Source organism: Heterodontus francisci, unplaced genomic scaffold (genome assembly GCF_036365525.1).
Source record: "Heterodontus francisci isolate sHetFra1 unplaced genomic scaffold, sHetFra1.hap1 HAP1_SCAFFOLD_705, whole genome shotgun sequence".
NCBI classification, from domain to species: Eukaryota; Metazoa; Chordata; class Chondrichthyes; order Heterodontiformes; family Heterodontidae; genus Heterodontus; species Heterodontus francisci.
In genome coordinates, this window is record NW_027142242.1 from 68,415 (window position 1) to 76,243 (window position 7,829).

The following is a 7,829-nucleotide window of genomic DNA, read 5'->3' on the forward strand; positions in this document are numbered from 1 at the left end:
AATGACTCTATGACTCTAACTGGGGCACTGAATACAAAACAAATAAGTCATGCTAAACCTTTGCAAATCACCGGTTAGGCCTCAGCTAGTGTATTGTGTACAATTCTGGGCACCACATTTAAGAACAATGGACAGAGTGGGCTGAATATCCTCCTTCTGTGCTGTAACTATTCCATGATTCAATGTCAAGGCCTTGGAGAGTGTGCAAAGGAGGGTTAACAGGATGATACCAGTTATGTGGAGAGACTGGAAAAGCTGGGATTGTTCTCCTTAGAACCGAAAAGAGTAAGGGAAAGTGGGGAGATAGTGGGTAGGTGGGTTGGGGATATGGGACAAGGTGGGTATGTGGAATTGAGCTATACGAAAGGATGGAATCATTGGCTCTGATAGTGTTTCTTATACATATTTAAACCTGTGTGCCGTTCTGTGTCTAACAGTATTGAGGATGAGTTGAATCATTACCGCTTGCATGTCAGAGGTTTCAGTGGGACAGTGGAAGATTCCTTCGCCTGGTACCACAACAAGAGGAGCTTCAGCACACCGGACACCGGCAACATCTGTGCCAAGATCTCGCATGGAGGCTGGTGGTATCACCAGTGCTTCTTCTCCAATCTCAACGGGGTTTACTACGAGGTAAATGTCTCCACCTCGCACCCAATCTCACAGCCTCCTTTGGGATGGGACCATCAGATAGACGGAACTGAGTTGTAGCCTTTACCTGCCATGTGGCATCCCAGTTCAACATCTCATGAATTCAGACAGCTCGTGCATGTTCTCCATCGGAGTCCTATCAACACTGTCCCATCAAATAAACCTGGGGAGGTACAGCATGGGCTTAGATACAGAGTAAAGCTCCCTCCACACTGTCCCCATCAAACACTCCCAGGACAGGTACAGCTTCGGCAGCACATATACTAAAATTGGAACGATACAGAGAAGATTAGCATGGCCCCTGCGCAAGGATGACACGCAAATTCGTGAAGCGTTCCATAAAAAAAAAACAGGGTTAGATACAGAGTAAAGCTCCTTCCACACTGTCCCCATCAAACACTCCCAGGACAGGTACAGCACGGGGTTAGATACAGAGTAAAGCTCCCTCTACACTGTCCCCATCAAACACTCCCAGGACAGGTACAGCACGGGGTTAGATACAGAGTAAAGCTCCCTCCACACTGTCCCCATCAAACAATCCCTCCTGTCTTGTTCCATATACCACATGAGTTGTTTTGCAATCTGTAGGAATAATTGACAATTCTGTTGACAATTGCTGCCAAATTAGGGGCTCAGTTCTCCTCTGGGACCCATGGTTAATACTGCCTGTTTCCAATAACGAATGTTGAAATCATATAGCGCCTTTGACTTCATAAAATGTTCGATCTGATGGACAGGGGTGCTATCAAACAAAATTTGAGCCCAAGCTCCACAAGGAAATATTCTGGACTGGTAGTGGTCAAAGAGGTCGGTTTTAAGGAGCATCTTAAAGGAGAAGAGAAAGAGGTGGAGAGCTTTAGGGAGGGAATTCCAGAGCTTAGGCCCAGGCAGCTGAAGGCACAGCTGCCAATGGTGGAGCGATGGAAATCGGGGGATGAGCAAGAGACAAAGCATTGGAGAAGGGCAGAGATCTCTGACGGATGTAGGGCTAGCAGGGGAGGGGGTGTTCAGATGGACGGGGTGTGGTGAGGGGGGAAAGTGTTGTAGAGCTGGAGGGTGTCACAGAGGTCAGGAGTGGGTGAACCAGTCCTCTGGCAGCTAAACTGCTAATGGGCTCCAAAAAAAACAGGTTGGCTGCTGCCTGATTGGAACGCCTGAGTAGAGGCCTGCTACCCAACCCATCAGGTCGCACCCATCTTCAGGGTCCGGCTTTCGGGCTCGGGTCAGGTCGGGCCAAGTCCAGGTCGAGTGGGGTCGGGTTGGGCTGGAGACACATGGTAAATTCTTTGCTGGTAAGTATTGAAATTAAAAAACTTACCTGAGCTGGGAGTACAGGATGAAACTGAGTCTGCGCAGTGAGCGAGTGAGTCAGGTCGGGCTCGGGTTGGGTTCCTTTTTTCCGATCTGAGCAGGCCTCTACCCCTGAGTGTTGAGTGCACAATGAGGTGCAGCTGACAGTGCTGCAGTCAGTTCCTGGAGTTGCTGCTGGAGAGGGGGATCTGAGGAGAGAGCTGCAACATTTTTGGACAACATTTGTGCGGAGGAGGAAAAGGCTGGATAAATAAGGCTGTATTTGGAGCTGGGTGGTTGAGCACCAGACCTTTGTTTGATTTGGATTGTTGCGGGAGGTGGAAGAGGCCGGAACAACAAGGGGTGGGGGCTGTACAATTCTACAGGGTGCTGTGCAATTGCATTGAATACACAAGGAAGCTCCCTCCTCACCCCAAATGCGCAGCCTGGGTCAGCTGAAGCTGCCTGGCGAAAGAGGCAGAAGGTTATAGCCAGTGCCTGGGCAGCTTTCAGCTGACCCAGGTGAAGACACCTCCCACAACCAGAAGACCGGTAGAGCAGAAGACCAGTAGTGTTATTCAGAACTGTTGAGAGTGCTCTGTGTACCACCCTTAAAGCAAAAGTCATCGCTTACAGCCTGTCTTTCCCCTTTCCTCTATACCCTCAGTCACTCCCCTAACCTACTATTTGTTTATAAGTTATTTCTTGAAAACTTTTGTTTGCTTTTTTTTTGCAAGCCTACACTCGGGGTGTATTTGGCTCTTGAACCCATGGCAAGCCCATCATCACTGGTGGCAGGGCCCTCTTACTGCACCTCTGCACTGCAGCCTCTGAGGCCGCCCATGTGACCCCGTCACCTTTTAAATTAATAACATCTAGCCATAGGATAAAGGGCTATCCCCACCCCAACATGTCTATAGAAGCTTGTGTAAAGTCAATGGCCAAGGTTGTCGGCCCCTCAGCCATTGTGGCAGCCTCAAAGATAGAGGGAAGGCAGTGTTTTTCCTGAAGATCGAGCGGGCGATGTCCCTGGTCCTGAGTAGGGGGCTCACCGTGGGCGGGACTTTCCTGCCAGTGGACCCTCTGGGAGCTGCTGCGCAGCAACTAATATTATCTAATGTCCTGCCCTTCATTCCCAGTGAGCTCCTCCTCCCCACCTGCACCATCTGGGGGAGGTGAGGTCAGGGATCACCCCAATCCTGCTCAGTCTTCAGGAGAACAGCCTCCGGCATGTTTACTCCTTCTGCCGCCATCTATTTATGCAGCTGGCACAGGAGGAGGTCTCAAAGGGCCATTTCAATGTGGCGTTCCAGGGCACAGCCTACCATGTATTCTGGACCTCAGACGGGGCACGGTGCCATGCCTACAAGGGGGTGAGGTATGTTCGTAAGAACTGTCCCAACCTCCCGGCCACCAACCCCACCTCGGCGGCCCAGGGTGGCGCTGCTGCACCTCCTCCCACTCTCCCTACACCTCCAACAGACACCGCTCAGGCGGTTCCAGAGGACGTGGTTTTCACGGCCTCTGGCGGGGATGGGGTGCCCATCCGAGTGGAAGGAAGACTCGGAAAAAGAATAAACGCATCCCATGGATACTGTGGCACAACCTGAGCCTGAGCTCAGCCCAAGGTCTGATCCCAGACAGCCCACCTGCCCCAGGGCTGAGCTCAGGCCCAGGGTAACCAAGCAAAAAGAGGGTGTGGAGGCGGAGGCCTCTGATGACATGGAGGTGTCTGAGACTCCATGCCTTAGTGGGAAAAAGAGGAGAAGGCACTCCTTCGCAGAGGTAACTAAGGGCCCTGAGGTGTGGGGCCAATCTGCTGGAGGGGAGATGTCTCCTGATTCAGGTCCCTGGGTTCCCCCTGCCGCCACCACCATTAAGGCTGTAATGCCTGGGCAGGAGCTCCCTTCCCCTCAGGATGGAGGGGTGGGGGAGATCCCTGTACAAGTGGCCCCTCCGGAAAGAGCAGATGGAGCCCTGCTTGTGGTGGGGGAGCCTGGGGATGCTCCTGGAGAAGCCCCATCTGCCACTACATCGGGTGCTCTGAGTGGAGGGGAGGGCGAGGCCCCAAAGGGTCGGCCCTCTCAGCCAAAATCTACTCCCGACCAGGATGTACTCGACCCAGTTATGGGTGAAAATGCTGCCCCGTCTGCTGAGACTGTGGGGGCTGGCCGGGCAGGAGATGGCCTCCTCACTCCGCCTCCGGTCCCGGCTCCAGCTGGATTTCCGGAGTCAGGAACTACCGTCTCCCCTGGGCTGTGCATTGGCCTGGGGATGTAGGTGGAGGGGGTTCCTGAACTGCTGGAGCCCATAGGCTCCAGATCCACAGAAGTACCCAGAGAGGACTCCTCCGCCATCGATGCTCGGGGTGAGATCGTGATGGAGGCGGGACGTCCGCCCCACAGTGTGTGGTGGGAGTGTCGGCTGCTGGTGGTGACGACTCGGAGGAGGACGGGGACTTGATGTGGGACACAGAGGATAAACTTGAATCCATCGCCAGTGATGCGGTGAACTCCCTCGTGTCTCCCACCGAGTCTCCTCTCATCCCCACCCCGGAACTCTGGGACTTCCTCGCGGCATGCAGGAGTTGCTGCAATAAAGGTCAGCTGGTGGTTGAGTTTGGCGCTGATCATCCAGTCTCTCTTCAAGAAAGCGGGGAAGGGCGCGGGCGTGAAACTGGTTGAGAGGCGTCGGTTTAAAGTGTTTCTCGATAGGTTGCTGGGGGAGTGGAAGGCGAGGTGCACTTCCCCTCCCTCCTCACAGTGAGGTGTTGGTGATGGGATCAAAGTACTTTTGACATGAAGATAACCATAGCCAGCCTCAACATCAATGGCAGCAGGGGTTCTCTTTGCAGATTTCGCAATCTCTCAGTCCTCAGGGGAGGGAGGTATGCGGCGAGCTTTCTGCAGGAAAACAACACTGTTTCTTGGCTCCTGGAGTGGCAGGGTAGGGTCTACATGAGTCAACTCACCCCTATTCCTAGTGGAGTAGCTATCTTGTTGGCCCCGACTTTTCAGCTGGAGACCTTGGGGGTCAAGGAGCTTATGCCGGGCCGCTTGCTCCACCTCGCCGTTTGCCTGGGTAGCGTGCTGTTCCACTATGTGAAGGTGTACGCGCCCAGGCTCGACGCGTTGTAAGTGCGTTTCTTTGAAGAAGTGTCTGCTCTCTTGAGCTCTATCAATAGCGGCGAGTGCATCATTCTTGGGGGGGGATTTTAATTGTTCCCTCGAGGTGAGGGATCGCTCCGGTCCCCAGCGCGGCCAAGCGTCGGTGGAGAAGTTGAGGGAACTGATCAGCTCGTATCCCGCGTCTCGGCGGCCTCCATGCGGCTGGTGCCGTGCTCGGACCACCGCCTGGTGTGGGCGGAGTTCACACCGCTCAACATATGGGCGGGGTCTGCCTACTGGCACTTTAACAATTGGCTGCTGGAGGGATTCGTTCCGTTGATTCTGGGCCGACTGGAGAAGAAAGCAGAGGGGCTTCCTGTGCTATGTGAAAGCTCCAGGATGCTTCCTGTATCTTGGAAAACCATTTGTGCAGGAAGTGTCGTCAATTGAAGCAGCTTAAGCTCCTGGTTTTGGAACTTGAGCGGCAGCTGGTGACACTGCGGTGCATTCATGAGGATGAGAGTTACGTGGATAGCACGTTTATAGATGTGGTCACCCCACAGCTTAAAAATATGTAGGGAGAGAGGGAATGGGTGACCATCAGACAATCAAAAAGAATCAGGCAGGTAGCGCAGGAGACCCCTGAGTGCATTGCATTCTCCAACAGATATTCGGTTCTGAATACTGAAAAAGTGATGCTTCACCTGGGGAGTGCAGCCAGAGCCAAGTCCATGGCACCACGTGTGGCTCAGTTGCACAGGGGGGTACAGGGAAGACTGGAAGAGCCATAGTGATAGATGATTCACTAGACCCTCAGGTCCCCATTCTCCTGCAAAACTAGTTTAAACCTTCCCCAACAGCACTAGCAAAACATCCCACAAGGAACTCAATCCCGGTTCTGCTCACATGCAACCCGTCCGGCCTGTACAGGTCCCATCTCTCCCAGAGTGGTCCCAATGTCCCAGGAATCTGAAGCCCTCCCTCCTGCACCATCTTTCCAGCCAGATGCAGCAAGGTGGATACAAACTTGGCTCAGTGACAGGAAACAAAGGGTAATTGTTGTCGGGTGTTTTTGCGACTGGAGGGCTGTTTCCAGTGACATTCCGCATGGCTCAGTACTGGGTCCCCTGCTTTTTATGGTATATATTAACGATTTGGACGTAAATGTAGGGGGCATGATCAAGAAGTTTGCAGACAACACAAAGATTGGCTGTGTGGTAGATGGCAAGGAGGATAGCTATAGGCTGCAGGAAGATATTGATGGTCTGGTCAGACGGGCAGAAAAGTAGCAAATGGAATTCAACCTGGAGAAGTGTCAGGTGATGCATTTGAGGAGGTCAAACAAGGCAAAGGAATACACAATTAATGGGAAAATACTGAGAAGTGTAGAGGAAGTGAGGGACCTTGGAGTGAATGTCCACAGATCATTGAAGGTAGCAAGACAGGCCGATAAGGTGGTTAAGAAGCCATATAGAATCTTTTCTTTTATTAACCGAGGTATAGAATACAAGATCAGGGAGGTTATGCTGGAACTGTATAACTCATTGGTTAGGCCACAACTTGAGTACTGTGTGCAGTTCTGGTGACCTCATTACAGAAAGGATGGAATTGTACTAGAGAGGGTACAGAGGAGATTTACGAGGATGTTGCCAGGACTGGGAAAATGCAGCTATGAGGAAAGATTGGATAGGCTGGGGTTGTTCTCTTTGGAACAGAGACGGCTGAGGGGAGATCTGATTGAAATGTATAACATTTTGAGGGACCTGGATAGAGTGGAGGTGAAGGGTCTATTCACCTTAGCAGAGAGGTCAGTGACGAGGGGGCATAGATTTAAAGTGATTGGTAGAAAAATTAGAGGGGAGATGAGGAAATGTTTTTTCACCCAGAAGGTGGTGGGGGTCTGGAATTCACTGCCTGAAAGGGTAGGTGAGGTAGAGACCCTCAACTCATTCAAAAGGAGTCTGGATATACACCTCAAGTGCTGTAAGCTGCAGGGCTACAGATCAAATGCTGGAAGGTGGGATTAGAAAAGGTGGATCGTTTTTCGGCCAGCACAGACACGATGGGCCAAGTGGCCTCTTTCTGTGCCTTAAACATTCAATGATTCTATACGTCGCCGCAGAGCGTCTGGTCAAAGTTAACGGGTTCTTGACAGCGCCCCTTCGCTTTGGGAGAGCAGTGTGTCAGGGATGCCCCATGTCTGGACAATTCTATACTATTTACAGGAGGTTGGCAGGTCTGGCTCTGCGTGGGCCGAGCATGCGGGTCATCCTGTCAGCTTAAACCGATGATGTGCTCCTCACGGTCACAGATCCTGTTGACTTGCGGAGGATGCGCGAGTGTCAATAGACCTTTTCTGCCGCGTCCTCTGCGAGGATCAATTGGGAGAAATGTTCCGGACTCTTGCTAGGTCAGTGGCGGGTGGACTCCCTGCCGGAGGAGTTGACACCTTTTGCGTGGAGCACCACGAACCTCCTCTATCTGGGAGTCCACCTTAGCCCCGCTGAGGCAGCCTGGCCGGCAAACTGGCAGGAGTTGGAGGCGAATGTCACCACTCGGCTGGGGCGCTGGACAGGACTGCTCCGAGTGCTTTCGTACAGAGTGCTGGTCATAAACCAACTGGTGGCCTCGATGCTGTGGTACCAGTTGGTCACTTTGGCCCTGCCCCCTGCATTTACCACCAAGATCCAGAAAAAGCTCATAGATTTCTTCTGGGGCAAGAGGAAACACTGGTTCTCTGCCGCGGTCCTGAGTCTCCCAATTGAGGAGGGCGGCCAGTCG

The 7,829-nt window shown here is 52.6% G+C and overlaps 1 non-coding gene across 1 annotated transcript; it reads left to right on the plus strand.

Moving 5' to 3' along the window:
- The first annotated feature begins 891 nt into the window (after positions 1-891).
- On the plus strand, positions 892-997 carry LOC137366799 (U6 spliceosomal RNA). Its single transcript, XR_010973566.1, has one exon. It is a non-coding gene; the product is annotated as a U6 spliceosomal RNA (small nuclear RNA).
- The last annotated feature ends 6,832 nt before the right edge of the window (positions 998-7,829 follow it).